At 42.2% G+C, this 17,720-nt stretch overlaps 1 protein-coding gene across 8 annotated transcripts in view; it reads left to right on the top strand.

Moving 5' to 3' along the window:
* The window catches only part of EXTL3 (exostosin like glycosyltransferase 3), a 131,953-nt gene that overhangs the window by 41,354 nt on the left and 72,879 nt on the right, over positions 1-17,720 (top strand). For 7 of the 8 annotated variants that reach the window (XM_087866604.1, XM_045773959.2, XM_045773958.2 and 4 more), the window contains one exon: positions 2,089-2,182. The gene's annotated coding sequence lies outside the window, so the exon portion shown is untranslated. Of the gene's footprint in view, positions 1-2,088; positions 2,183-10,470; positions 10,813-17,720 lie in introns of those variants that run through there. The other variant, XM_045773957.2, reaches the window with a different exon arrangement.

Here is a 17,720-nt window from a genome sequence, read left to right as displayed (position 1 = left end):
TAGATTTTTTTTTTTTTTTAGATTTAAGTAAAATTGGCTTACTTTAAAAAGTTCCCATTCCACACTGGGACTTCATTCGAAAGTTCAGTGTCTACTCCAAGATTTTTGTTAATTCCTGGAATTTCATCATATGGTTTCCTTGGGTTTTGAATTTCTGCTTCCACTAAATTCTTCATCTCACTTGTAATTCAGTTTTCATGTTCCTATTCCTTGGTTCCATGCCGGTCCAGCTGTAGAACTCGGACCAGTCCCCTCTGCCTCTTTTTTCCTTGATTTCCCCCAAATCACTCACATAAGACATTTGTACATGTGTCAGATATTACTGAGGACTTCAGGGATTTTATATCCTTAGCAACACAAAACAATGTGAAGTCCAATAATAGAAACTTCTATTTTAAACATGCTTTCAGCTCCCCCATCGCTGGAACTCTCTCCCCAAGCTTCAACCTCCCACGCCATTAGTTAAGCCCCATCTCTCCTTACGCTCCTCCCATTTCCTCTCCTCTTTGCCCTGTTCCAGTCTTCATATTCTTCTTTTTTAAAATGCAGATCTGTTTAGCGATTACTTTGTTTCACAGTTTTATTACAAGCCAGACTTTCTTCTTCCATACCTCAAGTGTCATATCAAGGTAGTTTCCTCAATAAGGCATTTTCTATCCCTGAGAGGAACTCTGGCATCAGCTGCTAAAACAATAACCTTTCACCTCAGTACTTAAAGATGGTTTAAATGTGGGAGGAGAGAACTTAAAGGGATTATGTCTGTTGCTTCTATTTTCTCAGCGAATATGAGATGTGCTCTTCTGTTGAGGTAGGGACGGGTCTAGGAGAGATCTGACAGCTAAGGTGAGGGATTCTGTCAAGAGAAATTTACCAGGTTTCTAAACTATGATACAACACCATATTTACATAGAATGATTCCTTAAACTAAGCCTACAAACTTGTAGAATTGATTTTCTTGCTGGAGATGGATTATTCAGTTTACTGAGTGCTCTGGTCAATATGAGAAAAGTAGAAAAAGCAACGGAGAAGGAAAGAGTCAGCATAAGTAAACTAAAGTCAGGATAATGGAGATCATAGTCCTTGCTAATCCTTTCTCTCCCCCAACACAGGCATGAATACATACGTGCTTAGCAGTCTTGGCATTACACTGGTGCTAGATAGCTGTTCATCTTGCAGCTGAAAAAGGATAAAGGAGTCACATTAGTTATTTGTTGTCCCATAACAGATGAACTCAAATGTAGTAATTTAAAACACAACTACTTATTATCTCTCAGTTTCTGCAGGTCGAGAACTTGGGAGCAACTTAGCTGGGTGGTTCTGTCTCAGGATCTTTCATGGGCTGCATCATCTGAAGGCCAGACTGGGGCTGGATGATCTGCTCCCAATCCCATTCACATGGCTGCTGGCTGGAAGCTTCAGTTCCTCACCACATGGGCCTCTCTGTAGTGTTGCTCATGACATGGCCTCTAGCTTCTTTCAGAGCGAGTGATTGAAGAAAGAAAACCACCACAGTGAAAGCTGAAATGCTTTCTAGAACTTAATCTCAGGACCGATGTACCATCATTTCTGCGGTGTTCCATTGATCACATAGATCATCTGTGGTACAGTGTGGAAGGGGACTACACAAGGGTGTGAATACTAGGGGCACAGGTCACTGGGGACATTTTGGAGGCTGGTTACCTCAGGAGTCTTTCCAAAAACATTGTGTGTGTGTGTGTGTTTGTGTGTGTGCGCACGTGCGTGTGCGTTCATACCTTAAAATGCCACGAAGGGGGTGTAGTTAGTTAGCTGATTTCTGGATTTAATAAAATTAGGACTGGTAAAATAACAATTGGTGGGGGGGCATCAAAATAAGTATGTCTCAGTATTTTGTCATGGAGGGAAGATTTTTGAAAAGCTGCCATTTACCATCACTTCTATTTTATAAAAAGAAATTTTAACATAAGAAAGAGGAAAGGAGATAATCTCAAAATAAAGGACAATCTTTAAATTGAATAAATTTAGCTTTATTAAAAGCTCAATAAGTTGCCTCTGCTTTTCTCATTTAACTGTGGACTGACAAAAATTTCATCCTATCTTGGTCCACAGACTGTCATTCAGGAACTACTGAGAACAGACATGGAATCTTCTAGTACTTTTAGAGATGAGTACGAGAATCATGTAGAAACATAATCCACTCAAAGTAAGTGCAAAAAGAAGTTGAAATTGTTGATAGAGATAGCAATTTTATAAAATTATGCTTGTGAGCTAGAAGGGAGCCACAGAACTGGCAAATATTTATCAGTTTTTGTGTTTTGTTGCTATTAATTTGTGTTCCTACCAATATTTAGATGTTTATTATTTAAGCTAATTAAAGGTGAAATATAAAAACATTGAACATCATTGCAGCATATTTAAATGTACATAAAAGTAATACAAATGCATGGTGGTGTTTGAACTTTTAAAGTATTTTCATATTTAGTATATTTTATGTATAGTTAACATATTTTTGGATTATTTGCATTATTTATTGCATTCATCCTTTTTCTAAATAATCACCTCTTCATTTTATAGGTATGCATGTCTTTATAACCCACGCAGTGTTATTATTTGTGTCCCTTATTACAGAAGATGAACTATCTGGGGGTGCTGACTGGCTCAGTTGGCAGAGCACGTGACTCTTGATCTTGGGGTTGTGGGTTCAAGCCCATGTTGAGTGTAGAGATTACTTAAAAATAAAATATTTAAAAAAGAGATGAAGTATCTGACACTATCCATTAGAGGTGAACTTTGGATTATTAGTTGTGGCCCCAGAATTGATGGATTTGTAGAAATGTCACATTTTCATCTGTGTTTCATTTTTGACGTATGGCATAGTGTTTGCAAGGCTGAAGGTATGGACTGCGGAAGGGATCAATGAATAGCTTGTTCTGGTATTGACTGGATCCCACTAGAATCATGTTCTTCTCATTTAGGTTGAGAATTAAACTTGAGCAATATTTAGGAAAATAGTGAAAAACTTTCTCTTCAATAAAATCTTATTGTAAAGATTCCTGAGTTGGTTTAAAGCCCACACATTTTTCTCCTGATAATCTGTTTGGTAGAAACTACTGTTTTTTTGTTTGTTTTTTGTTTTTTCAAATATACATGAGCTCTGTGTTATTTCTAAGTTATATATATTTTAAAGTTTTAAAAAGTTTTTTTTAGCATTATTACTTTTACAAATTATGCTTTCAATTTTGATTTAATAACCAAATTGGTTAACTAAGAAATTAATTGAGGTTCTGTAAGTACTTCTATGACATTTTGCCAATTTTCAATTGGAATGCTTTGTTTACTTGAGGTATTTTTAAGTGAAAGTAGCGAGCATTTGATTTTTTGAATCTCTGGGGTGCTTTTTTAGTGTGAGGACAATCCTGAAGTCATAGAGATGCATGTAGTGTGGCATTGGAACTCAGCTGTCAATGCTCTCCCTAATTTTTCTTCTTTTTTTCTGGTTACAACTCTCATTATGCTAAATTCTGCAAACACTCAGACATGCCATGTTGTGGCATGCTGTGTCTAACCGAGTGCATTTTTGCTACTAACTAGCATAATTTAGGGTAAATGTTAGGTGCCTGTGTTTTTGCCGTGAGGGAACGTATGTATCGTTATTTGGAACTTCCAGGAGCAAGCTTAGGAAATTTTGATGGCATTTTGATATCTACTGATCGTCAAACATGACTGCCCCTGCAAAGCTCTGCTGATGTGGTGGGGAGAGAATAAGAAGTCACAGAGGAGTCAGCACTTGAAGGAAGAAGGGACCTTAGAGACAGATACATTATATTTTAGGGATGACAGCTAATTTTTAGAATGTTAAGTGGTCATTACAGATTACATGTCTTATGTAGAAAACAGGTTTGAGCCAGGCTAAGCTTCCTAATGAATGTGAAACTAGTACAAAATTTCTTTTTCACAGCCACATACAAGGTAGTGATGACCTGAGGCAAGGAATTAACAATCTTTTTTTTTTTTTTTTTAAGATTTTATTTATTTGAAAGAGAGAGAGAGTGAGAGAAAGAGAGCACGAACACGGGGGAGGGGGAGAATCAGGCTCCCCGTGGAGCAGGGAGCCAGACGTAGGGCTCCATTCCAGGACCCTGGGATCATGACCTGAGTGAGCCAAAGGCAGACGCTTGACTGAACCACCCAGGCGCCTCAAGAAATCTTTTTTTTTTGACAGTAATGTGTGCTTTGTTTTGGAGGAGATGTTAACTCAGTGTTCTTATTACAAATTATTTGCAAGCCATCCAAACTGTTCCAGGTTTTGCCAGATAAAAAACAGCCTCTTTTCAAAGGTAACATCAAAGCCAGGACTTTCAGAGTGAGCCACTTAGCAGGCTGGTGAGTGCTATCCTTGGAGCCTCAGAAGTTGACCTTTCGTCTTTTTGGCATTGAAGGACCAAAGAAAAGAGTAACCTTGGAACTCCAATCTAGAAATTGTCATGCATTGTTCTAATTATAAGCCACAAAATTGCTCAATCATTTATATATAGAAAAGATCTTGAATAGTGGCTGTCAGCACTTTCCTTTAAAATCAAAGCACTACAGATAGAACAAGTTCTTATCTGACTTAAACTCACTGATAATTCCTGAATCATACCTTTTGAAGGTTGCTGGGGGTCACCAGTGCCTTGCTGGTGATTGATCTGGCAGCCTTGCTGAGTGGATTGTGGGTCTGGCAGCCATCTTCATGGAAAGTACGACCAGCTCCTCTCTCCCTCTAAGACTTGAAGTTAACTTTTATCGATTTCTCTTTCCAAAGAGTAAACCCCCCTTCTCCTGGATATTAACATTTTGGGAAAAATAGGTAATCAATGGGGATCTTCTAAGGGAGTTCTTTACTGAAACCTATAAAATAAATATCCTGGTATGACAACACAGTCTCGTTAGTGTAATCTGTCATACTACGTGCATTTTCTATTTCTCTAACAGCTACGACTCAAAGTATAATTCCCTTGTGAAAGAAATAAATACCAACTTCTTAGGCAGCCAATCTTTCAATGTTTTGTACCATTTCTACATTTGAACTCATTTAATAGAAACAGATGCCTCCGTTAAATCCATTAATGCAACATACTATTCACATTGCCATTCCCAGCATTTCTCTTTTACTGCAGTGTAGTAGAGTTGTTAAGATTTCAGGTTCCGGAGTCAGACTATGTGGGTCCAAATCCTGGCACCACCACTGACCAGCTGTGTGATTTGGACAAGTTACATAATCTCTATGGGCTTCAGTTTTCTCAATTGTGAAATGGGAATCATAACAGTACATACTATGTAGTGTTGTTAAAGGGACTAAATGAGATAATACATTCCACAAATAGAAACGTATTCATATAAGCTTAAATAAGTAAGGTTTTCTTTTCTTTCTTTCCTATTTTTTTTTAAGATTTTTTATTTATTTATTTGACAGAGACAGCCAGCGAGAGAGGGAACACAGCAGGGGGAGTGGGAGAGGAAGAAGCAGGTTCCTAGTGGAGGAACATGATGTGGGGCTCGATCCCAGAGCACCGGGATCATGCCCTGAGCCGAAGGCAGACGCTTAACGACTGCGCCACCCAGGCGCCCCTCTTTCCTATTTTTAATAGCAAGTCTACGTGAGCAATCCCACGGATACCCAGTGACAGCTGGGAGATATATAACCAGAGCTGGAGAGTGAGCAGTCTCCGAGGCTTGTCCCTCCATCTCCCACAGGCTTGTCTGCTTCCTTCTGTGTGTTGGCTCTGTTTTCTGCAGACCAGCGTTCTTGGCTTATCACTGTGCCTATGTCCAGAAATTCTTTCCTCCAAGTCCATACAATTTATTAGATGAAGCTTTCCTATCACCTGACTCCTGCTCCCAGGTTTCCAGATGAGAAGTCCAATGAGCTGGGGCTGGAAGGGATGAAGCCTTGCGATAAGAATGGTGGCCATTTTCAAAGGCTGAGAGTGGCTTGGGGTCCCTGAGGAGGTGGTGTAATGGTGGGGGTGGGGTGGCAATAATTGGCAATGCTAGGATATTCATAGTGACAATGTTCCAGGGTGCTTAACGGCTCCTTGTTTTAAGCATGAATTACTTATTTGAAAAAATCTTTTTATTGAAGGATAATATACATATAGAAAAAGACACTAGCATAAGTGTACAACTTGATGAATTTTTACAAACTGATAACCAGTGTAAGCAGTATGCAGCTCAAGAAACAGAGCATGACCAGCAAAAATAGCTCCATTTGCTCCCCTCTGGTCACTGCTCCTTATGGATAGATTAGTTTTGCCTGTTTTGATACTTTGTATAAATGGAATCATAGCCTATGTACTTTTTCGTGTCTGGTTTCTTTTGCTTAACATTGTGAGATTTATCAGTATTGTATATATTTGTAGGGCATTCTCATTGCTGTAAAGTATTCATTTGGGTGAATATACTATACTTTGTTGATCTAGTCTATCACTGATGGATGTGCAGGTTGTTTTCTGTTTCTGTTTATTCCTCATGGTGCTGTTGTAAATTTGTTTTGTTGACCATGCACACATTACTACTGATTACTTTTACCACCACAGGCTCTTGCAGGGTGTGCTGAATTATTTTCCATTACATATAATTGAATCGAGGGTCTCTTATGGGTGAATAGTGTTATGCTTTTTATCTGGTGATTTCTTATCTTTTTGTTATGAGTTTCATGATGTGAGGGTAGGGTTATGTTTTAAACATTTTGCATACATGCATAAAACCCTGCATATATTTTGAGAGGGTGTTCAACTATTTGTTGTTGGAATGAATGAATAAACAAATAAACAATGCTGTATGCCTTTTCCTTTTCTGGGAACATGCCTTATTTATAGCAGAGGCTCTAATTACTGTGTTTAGACAAGGCTGACCTGCTGCTTAGCCAAAGCTGATTGATCAAGGGGTCAACACGGGACCCAAGCCAGGACAATCATGTCTCCTTTCCAGGAATTTAAAATCTGGAACAGAAAGAGGGAGAATGGGCATTGCAGAGTCCCTATGACTGTGCTCTAGAGAGAAGACCCATAGGTTCCTGCCGTTTGGTACCAAAGAAACACTGGGTTCCTTGAAGCATATAAAGATCTGTGTATATGACAGTTAAATAACAATGATTTGATTGAGTTCCAAAATGCAAAGTAGAAACAATAAATGCTGTAAAAGGTCACAATGTGGAGAGATCAGTGAAGAGTAGCATCATTGCATATCCTGCTGTCTTGGCTTTCTTTATTGAGGACGGCTACTGTGAATGTGATCATATTTTCCAAGCCAGAAATTGCAGAGTTAAGGCAATACCCTAAGAGAGGAATAACGAGGACTTGGATCAGGGAACCAAGTGTGGGATTGCAGAGAAGAGGTGGTAGAGATCCTATAGGTGAAACTGTTAAGTCTTAGAAACTAATTTAATGTGAGGGTAAAGAGAGAAATCAAGAGGTGCCAGGTTTTGAGTTTCTATGTTAAGAAAGGTAATGGTAGCACATTATAAGTAAGGTCATCCGAGGAGAGCGCACGGGGAGAGGGTTAAGATGAGTTCAGTGTAGAATATATTAAGTTTAAAGTCCTGGTGAGACAATCAGATTCTTCTGGTCAAGAATACTGGCTTTGGAGTTCAGAGGACTTGGAGTTCCATTTGTACTTTGCACCCTACTCTGTGATCTTGGGCTCCTTAAGTCTCAGCTCCCTGTTTATACACTGATAGACCCCTATAAGGATTAAAATGAGACAATGCCTATAATGGGTTTAACTTATTGCTTGGCTATTAAGTATTCATAAAATATATATTAATAGGATGATGATGATGTGCTGATGTCTGGAGAGCAGCTTGAAGACAGGGACTGTAATGCTGCAGGGAGGAATCTGCTTAGAGGTGCATGCACGTGACGCAAGGGAGCTGTTGATATTGGCCACAAATACAGTGTGGAGAGGAATCAGAAAGTAGCCCGTCATATCTTTTCAGGGAACAACACCTCTTAGGAGTCAGGAGAAGGAATGGAGCCAGAGGATGAGACTGAGCTACAACTGTTTGAGAGGAAGAAGGAGAAGCGAGAGAGGCCAGGCTCAAAAGATCCAAAAGAGGGGGTGCTAGGGTGGCCCAGTCGTTAAGCGTCTGCCTTCGGCTCAGGGCGTGATCCCGGAGTCCTGGGATCGAGCCCCACATCAGGCTCCTCTGCTGGGAGCCTGCTTCTTCCTCTTCCACTCCCCCTGCTGTGTTCCCTCTCTCGCTGGTTGTCTCTATCTCTGTCAAATAAATAAATAAAATTAAAAAAAAAAAAGATCCAAAAAAGGATGGTTAGCACCCAGGGCTCCAGTGAAGTCGAGGATACACCAAATTTTGGTTGGGTATCCTTTTTCTTTTTTTTTTTTATAAAGATTTTATTTATTTATTTGACACAGAGAGAGAGAGAGAGCACAAGCAGGGGGAACAGCAGAGGAAAAGGGAGAAGCAGGCTCGATCCCAGAACTCTGTGATCATGACCTGAGCCTAAGGCAGACGCTTAACTATCTGAGCCACCCAGGCGCCCCTCCTTTTTCTTCTTAAAGTTGGACTATCCTAAGCGTCAAAGAAATCAACCACAGGGACAGCAATGTGTTAAGTCACCCAGATGTGTAGGAGACATTTAGGCTGAGTCCTCCAGGTAGCAGCTATCTGCAGGTCCTCTCTTGTCAGCGTGAAGACGAACCAATACCTGGTAATTCTTACCGCGGCTTCTGGGCTTCTGCGCGTCTCCTCCCACACTGCCAGACTTCTGCCTGCTGCCACAGAGCTCTGGAGAAGAGCCAAGAAGATGAACAGTTTATAAAAAGAGAAAGAAAGGAAAAAAGACAACTTTAGATTATTCAGGGTATGTGGGGAAGTCTTTCTCATTTTCATTTCCTGGAATGTTTCTGATTTAAAAAAAAAATCCGCTTCCCGGGGCGCCTGGGTGGTTTAGTCCTTAAGCGTCTGCCTTCAGCTCAGAGCGTGATCCTGGAGTTCTGGGATCGAGCCCCACATTGGGCTCCTCTGCTGGGAGCCTGCTTCTTCCTTTCCCACTCCCCCTGCTTGTGTTCCCTCTCTAGCTGGCTGTCTCTCTCTCTCTCTGTCAAATAAATAAATAAATAAATCTTAAGAAAAAAAATCTGCTTCCCCTCTCCCTTTCCTGAACACACTGGTAAAAGTTAGAAAGGTTTTTGTGCATACATGATGGTGGTAGGACTTTGAATATTTGTTCATAGTGATAAATTATTACCATAAAGTAATAAAGGTGAGGAAAACAGTGAGGTATGAGGAGAAAGGGAAATAGGGGTGAGTAAGAAGGTGTCAGGAAAGAAGAAAAGGGAGCATCAAAAAGAGGAATGAAGGGTGTGTTCTGGAAAGCAGTTTGCTAGGTTTTCTAAAGTTTTGTTTTGCGGATGGAATCCTGAGCTCCAACTGTCCCTGTGGGAAACTAATCAATCTTCAGTGTTTTCTCGGCCTCCTAGCTAGAGCGTGGGCCTGGGCTCCACCAGGAAGGGTGTATGGATGGGAAATGGCAGCTGTGGGGCTGTCTCTGGGTGTGCAGGTCGGGAGACCGCCAGACCACCCACGCACAAGGCTAGGAGCTGGCCCCTGGCCCTCCCCGGCTACTCCAGGTTCTGGTGTGTTTTGGGTTCCCCGCTCAGGAAATCCTGGAGTAGAAGCCCTGCCCATTTCGTGATTAAAACATGTTAAGAAAATGTTAAAGCAAATTTGATCTTAGATACTATTGCATTTGTTGATTTTAAATAATGTTTAAACTCCTTGAGTTAACAGTAATGATCAGGTGTGTCTTTTAGGATTGGTAGAGTTCCTTCGCCCACCCGCATTGTTTTCAGTTACCCAAAAAGTCTTGTCCTGACTTTGCAGGTGTGAGAGGGTCTCTTGGGATTGTGGAATAGGGGCACGTTAAGGTTCACAGGGATTAGCTCTTCAGTACTTCAACGGTATTGCTTCTTCCTCCTTGTTTTGGTTGATCTTGCCACACGACTGGATTAAGCTATTGTTTTTGTAAAGCCCCGGGGTTTTTTGTTGTTGTTTGTTTTGTTAAGCATCCAAGCTGCCTGGCTTTTTCTTTGTTGTTAAATATTCAAAGTGTTTCAAAACTCCAGAACATTGCTGGGGATGGTCAGCTCTTTTAGGAAGGCCTTTTCTATCGATATGGGTTTCTTTTTGGACTTGGCTTTCCCTGGGCCCGCTGGAAGCGGGTGAGTTCCACCCCGTTCCAGAACTGTCGGAGAATTCCAGAATTCTCTCCGCACTCCCTTGGTAGATTTCTCTAAAGGGCGAGGGGCATTTGTAGGGCCCTGGTGTGAGGGCTCAGGGGGGGCCGGCCGCGTCCTTTCTTCCCACTCGCGAGGCTGGCCGCCCTCTCCCTCGCCCTCGCTCTCGCCCTCGCTTTCGCCGCGCGTTTCCCACAATCCCCGGCGCTGCCGCCGCCGCGGCTCCGGGACTCTAGCGAGCTCGGCGGCGGAGCCCGAGGCCTCGGCGGCCCTTCGGACGCTGTCCGGAAAGTCGCGACCGCCTCCGCCTCCCGGGCTCGCGAGCGCCCAGGTTCGGCCATTTCCGGCCCGGCGCACTTCGGCAAGTTCCGCAGTCGCTTGTCGGAAATGGCTGCCCGCCGGCAGGGGGAGCGGAGGATCCGGCGCGGCCTGGAAGGCGGGCAGCAGGCGGCGAGAGCGGCTCTTGGGTACCCGAGTTTCGCGCAGGCGGCGGCGGCTCGTCCCTGAACTGGAAGCCGGTCGGCCTCCCGGCGACGGTAGCGGCGGCGGCTGGAGCTCCGAGCAGCCGGGGGCGGCGGCCCGGAAGCGCCTGTGGTAGGGATCGCGGGGCTGGCCCCGAGCGCTGGGCAACGGGCGGGCGGTAGGGACCGGGTCCGGCAGTGCCGGGGCCGCGGGAGCCCGGGGGAGCTGCCTCCCAGCGCGGCGGGGGCGTGCAGCCTCGGAGTAGGCCTTCCCAGCCGTCTCGGGGGCGTGGGGAGAGGACCTCCAGGGCCTTAGCCACCAGCGAGGAGGGGTAACCGGGCTACGGGGGCTCTCAACACGACCCTCTCTCCTCCCCGGCGCTCCTTGTAGCCCCAGTTTAGGTTGCCGCGTACCCACCTCCACCTTTTTTCTGGAAGCTCAGCTTCAGCTGTGCAGCCTCTTCTGCTGCCTAAGCCCTGCACCCTTCTTTTGCCCCCATGTGTTTGTCCAGCTGCTTGGGTAAGAGCATCTTCTGCCGACGAAGGGGCAGCCCGGTTCTGCCCCCCTCCCATGTTCCCCGTGCACACACTCCCACCATCTGCTTTGCGCTGCGTTCAGATACAGTCGCCTGCAGCTGCTCCTCCTTTGGTTCATTTCACCGGGTTCACCTTCTTTGATCGTAAGCCCGCAGTCAGAATAGCCACTTCCTGTCCGGGGGTCCAGGTGCCTCTGTTCTCTGCAAATGGGACCGTTGCGCCCAGGCCCAGCTCTGTAGCGATGGGCCTGGAGCTGCCTGGGCAGGAGAGGGGCTGCGGAGTGCTTGTCTGCACTACTGAAATCTTAGCCCGGTGACCCGACCCGCGCGCTGCAGGGGGACAGTACAAATCCCGAGTCCTTTGAAGATCAGGCAGGGCTGCCAGACTGCAGATAGTGTGTTTATCTATTCTCCACGTTGAGCCGGTGGTTCAGTTCCTTTTGTATATCTGTAGCTCTCAAAAGACTTGAATTTGGTGGATCTGGACTTCTTTTCTTTCTTTTTAAAAGATTCTAAGGGCTTCGTCAAGTCCTCTTAGATCAACTCCTATGGAGGAGGAGGAGGAGGAAATGCAGAACAACGTTGTATATGTCCATTTCCCCCCCATATGTGATTTACTTAAGAGGTGTCTTTAGCAGTTCTTCCCCTCACTTTGTCCTATTTTTCCTGTAATTTAGGTAGCTTCAGTTTTGAAGGCTGGACTCCCCATGTTTTCTTTTGTTTTAAAAAGATCTTTGTGTGTTGTGGTCATGGAGACTCTGAATTTTTCCCTGTTTTGCTTGATTATTCTCGCACTCTACCCAGTTATTATACAGTATATCCGGAGTGCCTGGGATAGTAACCTGTGGGGCCTTGATAGTCTTGAGTGAAGCTAAGCATTCTCAACAACTTATTTAGCAGGGGGACTTTTAAATATTTCCTGATGAAAGAAAGGCTGTCATCTAAAACTCTTATTTGGTGAGTTAAAAATACCTTATCCTGTGGGAATTTCCTGATCTTCCACGTCTGGGGGAGCCTGAGAAATCATAAGTACTCAAAAGTATGTGGGAAACTGGCTTAAATGCTTTCTAGAGGAAAATTAGAATTGTGGATCGTTGGAATCTTGAAATATTTATTTAATACCTGAAGATATGGTCAGTGCTCTCAGGGGGCATGCCTACTAACCAAATTGTCAAGAGTGTGTCTTCATTCCTTCATCTTTCTCTCCATTTTCTAGGGAAGAAACTGGCGTTAAATGTTTGGCATGTCGTTGGAATCTCTTAATGATTAGGCCTCAGAGTTTTAACCTATGAATAAAAAGACTTTAAATGAACAGGTTAGAGAGAAATGAGGTGGGGATTAAGCTTGAGTAGTGGACTTCTAGGACACAGTGGAGGGTTCAAAGGATGGTTGGAGGCTGTCAGAAGAATGTGGGGATTAGATAAGGACATGCCCTTTCCCTCTGGGCACTAGGCTGTTGAGTGAAAAGTCATTGAGGGGTGGTGCAGGAGTGAGGTGGTGGCAAGGCAAGGTGTGTGTATGTGGTTCCTATCTGAAGTGAGACTGACAAATAATGCCCTGGAGGAGGGTTGGAAATATTGCCTGAAATAGAAGTAGAGTCAGGTGTTAGGAAAATGAAGATCCCTCTAGATCTACTGTTGGTAGAGATTTGAGTGTCTTTGCATGTGATAACTTCAGAGTGAGGCAAGGAATATGAATCTTTCATAAAGTCCTAAAACTGCACTTATTTCTGCTGGATATTAAGTTTATATCAAAATTTCTGTTAGCATATTTATTTCCATTTTATTTTTATTCCCTCTTAATTTTTGGTAACTTTTTTGAAAACCTGTAATGATAGGATAACTAAGAGACAGAGGATTTTTCATGCATTTGTATGTTCCATGAAAATACACATGGGAGTTTGAGAACTTAAGAGGGACAGAGGTAGGTTCACCTATAAGCATGATCTTTTCCTGCCTGAACCAGACCCACACTCCTTGTACATTGGGAATTTTTCACATCTCTTTGGTGATGTTACTAGGTGGAAGAGAGGCAGTATTAGAAATTTTGTAATCTTAAGTGTGTAAGAGGAATATGGAGTCTCCATTTAGTGAACGTTTACCTCCCCTACACTCAGGCCGTAATGTTGAGTGTGGGATTTTGCTCACATGCATCAAAATGACCCGGTAAAATCGTAGGGGTGGAGCCATAGGAAGATGAACTATGTCTTACCATTCAGCCACCTGTGTGGTTTGTAACCTAAGAGTACTTTTACAGAAAAGTAGGTAAACTTTTTCTGTAAAGGACCAGATAGTAACTATTTTAGGTTTTGCAGCTATTCAGCTCTGCTGTTGTGGAGTGAAAGCAGCATATACATGATACATATATACAACAAATACATACAGTAGTACATACATATAATCCATAACTGAATGAGCAAGGCTGTATTCCAGTGTAACTTTATATACAAAGCAGGCAGCTGGCTGTAGTTTACCAATGCCTGCCCTCCTGCATCAGCCCCTCATACACGTGTTGTTACTTTTGTGTTTTCCTCCACCAGTGCCCAAAACCTTTTAGACTGATCAGTGATGTTAATGATTAACATCCTGGATGTTTGCTTTGGTGACTGTTTTCTCTGTTACCCTATCTTCTTATATTGTCATCATTTTAACCTTGTTCTCCAACATTTAACATTTTTAAACATTTTATTTTTTTATTTATTTATTTTTAAAGATTTTATTTATTTGACAGAGAGAGAGAGAGCACAAGTAGGCAGAGCGGCAGGCAGAGGGAGAGGGAGAAACAGGCTCTCCGCTGAGCAGGGAGCCTGACTAGGGGCTCGATCCCAGGACGCTGGGATTATGACCTGAGCTGAACAGGCAGCCGCTTAACCGAGACTGAGCCACCCAGGCGCCCCCATTTTTTAAAATTTTAAACCTTTTTTTCAACAAATGTTTGATATTCTGTGGGAGGAAATGAATTAGATTGGGAATATACCCTTAGCTTGTATAATAAAAGAAATACATAAATATCTTATGATGGCAGGTTACAATAATGTCTTAATTACTATAGTTCTTTGCCATCATACAGTACTTTCATATATTTCTTTTTTCGTTACATGGGTTTTGATCTTTACAGTAACTCCAAGAGATAGGAGGCTGAATGTTAACACCATACCTTCTTTTGAGGGGGAAGGAAGGTAAGAAAAAAACTGAGATGTGGGGAGGTTTAGTTATTTGACCAAGGCCAGTGGTAGTAAGTGCAGACTTCTTGACCTGGCCAATACTACTTACTGACCTGTCTCCATTTGAATATGTACAATGACATGAATCTCCCTGGGTAGCCCATTCAAATTTGTAGACTAGTTTTCTTTTTCCTTATTGAGGTGCAGTTGGCCTCTCTGTAATTGTCGCATTTTAGGGCAGTGTAAAACAAGTCTCTATGACTTGTTCTTCTCTATGATAGTTCTTCAGATGTTGGAAGGTAGCCGTCATGCTTTCCCAAGACATGAATTGCAAACTGGTGTACATGGGTCAAATGAGGACTGCACACATATCATTTGGCTGCCCAGCTTATGTAAAAACTTAAATTAGGAGTGGGCTTTTAATATTGGGGAGATTTCACATAAAAATTTCTTTCTGGTTTTTCTTGAGAAAAAAAAAATTAGAGGATTCAGTGATACAGAGCTTGCATTTCTAACTGTAGTAATCTCCCTTAGATGCTAAATATACTCTCCATTTTGCTAAAGTCTCTACCTGCTGACTTCACTCATTTACTTCACTTTGAGGGCTTCTGTAGTTATTAGATTGCTCTCCTTTTCCTAGGTCTTCTATTCCACAGGCTAAATATTCCCATTTCCTTCAAATGTTTCTTATTTGACAGTTTCAAATGCCCTCATCAGCTTCTTAGTCCTCTGCCCTCCGTTTACTTTGTTAATATCTGTCTTAAAAGTGTACTCAGCACAGCTTATAGTAGTCAACATACAATGTCACCTTACAGAATAGAGAGTAACCTTTACTCCTTTCCGTTTGGACGCTAGGTTAAAAAAAAAATAACAGCAGAAAAACAAGATGATAAGCTCTACCTTTCCCTAAGCAGTTCTGTTTTCTTGACTCCCTGAAATTATAGTCAACTGAAATCACAACTCTGTGTGTATGTGTATGCTACTGTTAAACCACATCATTTCCATGTAGTTTTGGGATCTAGTGCTGAACTTTGCCTTTATCTCTACTAAATTTCATCTGCTTGGATATTCCAGACTGATAAAATCTTTTTGTATCCTGAAGTTTTTTCCAGCCTTGACTTACTCTTCCCGCATGAGTTTTTTATGTCTGAAGTGGAGCTGTGAAATATAAAAGTACTGTGGCTTAGAAAGTAGTCGATGAGGATCCTGTTATTAATAGATTCAGAGGAAAATTAAGGGGGGGCATCAAAGAAAGCATTATGCTTAAAATCTTGGAGGTGAAACAAAAAGAGGTCTTGAGAAGAGCCTTGCTGCCCTAAGTTGACATGTGGGTAATATTTTACCCCCCAGTAAAATAGATATGTGTGTGCTTTCTGTGTGCTGGGTGGTTGTCAATCAGTGGGGTCCAAGAATCTGAAAGGATCTCTGAGGTCATTTAGTTCAGTCCTCTAATTTATGAGTTAAAAAAGGATAAGGAGCATATGAGTCAAGAAGGACAAGAAATTGTGAGGTTAGGGGACCTGATGACCAGACGGTAGTGAGAGAGGGACAGCAAAACTGGAGTCTCAAGTTGAATTCACCCATGAAGGTTGCAGTTGGATGCCTGAGTTATAAAGCTGATTTACGTATGACTTAGTACACTTTTACTTCAGTTCTCTGTCTCATTCATAGCGTAAAATAAAAATCATGTTTTCTCGAGACAGGGAGACCTTAGAGAAATTAGTTTACACTCTAGGCACTTGCACATCAAGGTGACTGCTCCAGGAAGGTACTTTAGCAAAATCCATCTGAAGACCTTATTTTTGAAAACCTGTTTTTCAGCCCCCTCCCTCCAGTATTGTGGAATCTGTATTTTTCCACTTTGCATTATGTTGTGAACATTTTCCAATTTTATTTAAAATGATTGAAAAGCTTATCGACAGCTCGATAGTCATTTTAATGACATGGATTTCATCATACTTGATCCTTAAGCATGCTTCTAATTTTGAACATTTAATTTGAATTTTTCTTTTTCTTTTTGCTATTAAAAAAGAATACTATGTTCACATGGAATACATTCCTAGAAGGTGAAATTGCTGAAATTTAAAGACTTCTGTTACAAATGGCAAATGACTTTTCTGTTTACCTTCCTGCTGATACAAGCAAGAGTTCCCTGCCACAGTGTGTAGCTGCCAGTGTAGTGCAGGGATGTACAGTACTTTGTTAAGCGGTATACTTTGTCATGTTGTAGTGTGAATATTCTTGAAGTTAAATCCTTTTTCTCATTCATGATTCTTACCTAATAATAATTTCTGGAAGTGGAATTGTAGGGTTTGAGTGGAGGCACAGTTTCAGGGCATTTATCACTTAACTGCCAAATTGTGTTCCGGAAGGTGTGCCAGTTTTCACTCCCAGCACCAGAGTGTGGGGATGTTATCCTTGATCCTGGTCAGCACCATATATTATAATTTTACAATTCTTTGCTGATTTGTGCGTGGAGAATGTCATTGTATCTTGTTTATATGTACATTTCTATGATTGCCAGGATAATTAATCATTTAAAACTATTTCTTATTTGGGCCCCTTCTTTTTGTATACTGGCACACCTCAGAGACATTGTAGTTTTGGTTCCAGATCACTGCAAAAATAAAGTAAATACCACAGTAAAGCAAGTCAGATGAATTTCTTTTCTTTCCGTGTGCGTATAAAGGTTATGTTTACACTGCAGAGTCGTCTATTAAAATAGTGTACAATGGCATTATGTCTAAAAAATGTACATGCCTTAATTCAAAAATACTTTATTGCTAAACTATACTATCCTGAGTTTTCAGCGAGTCAGTCTTTTTGCTGGTGGAGGGTCTTGCCTCAATGCTGACAGCTGCTGATGGATCAGGGTGGTGGTGTTGAAGGCTGGGGTGGTTATGGCAGTTTGTTGAAATACGACAGCAGTGAAGTTTGCTCCATCAGTTGACTCTTTCCTTTCACAATTTCTCTGTAGCATGTGATGCTGTTTGATTACATTTTATGCACAGTAGAACTTCTTCCAAAACTGCGTTCATTCCTCTCAAACCCTGCTACTGCTTTATCAACTTTATAAGTTTCTGTAATATTCTAAATCCTTTGTTGTCATTTCAACAGTCTTCCCAGCATCCTCACCAGGAGTAGTTTCCGTCTCAAGAAACCACTTTCTTGGGGTGCCTGGGTGGCTCGGTCATTAAGCGTCTGCCTTTGGCTCAGGTCGTGATCCTGGTCTGGGATCGAGCCCCGCATCCGGCTCCCTGCTCGGCAGGAAGCCTGCTTCTCCCTCTCCCACTCTCCCCTCTCTCACTGTGTCTCTCTCTCTGTCAAATAAATAAAATCTTA

Source organism: Ursus americanus, chromosome 13 (assembly GCF_024610735.1).
Source record: "Ursus americanus isolate L20-20 chromosome 13, mUrsAme1.1.p, whole genome shotgun sequence".
Classification (NCBI taxonomy): Eukaryota; Metazoa; Chordata; class Mammalia; order Carnivora; family Ursidae; genus Ursus; species Ursus americanus.
Note: the sequence above shows the minus strand (reverse complement) of the source record. Positions and strands in the feature narration are given on the sequence as shown.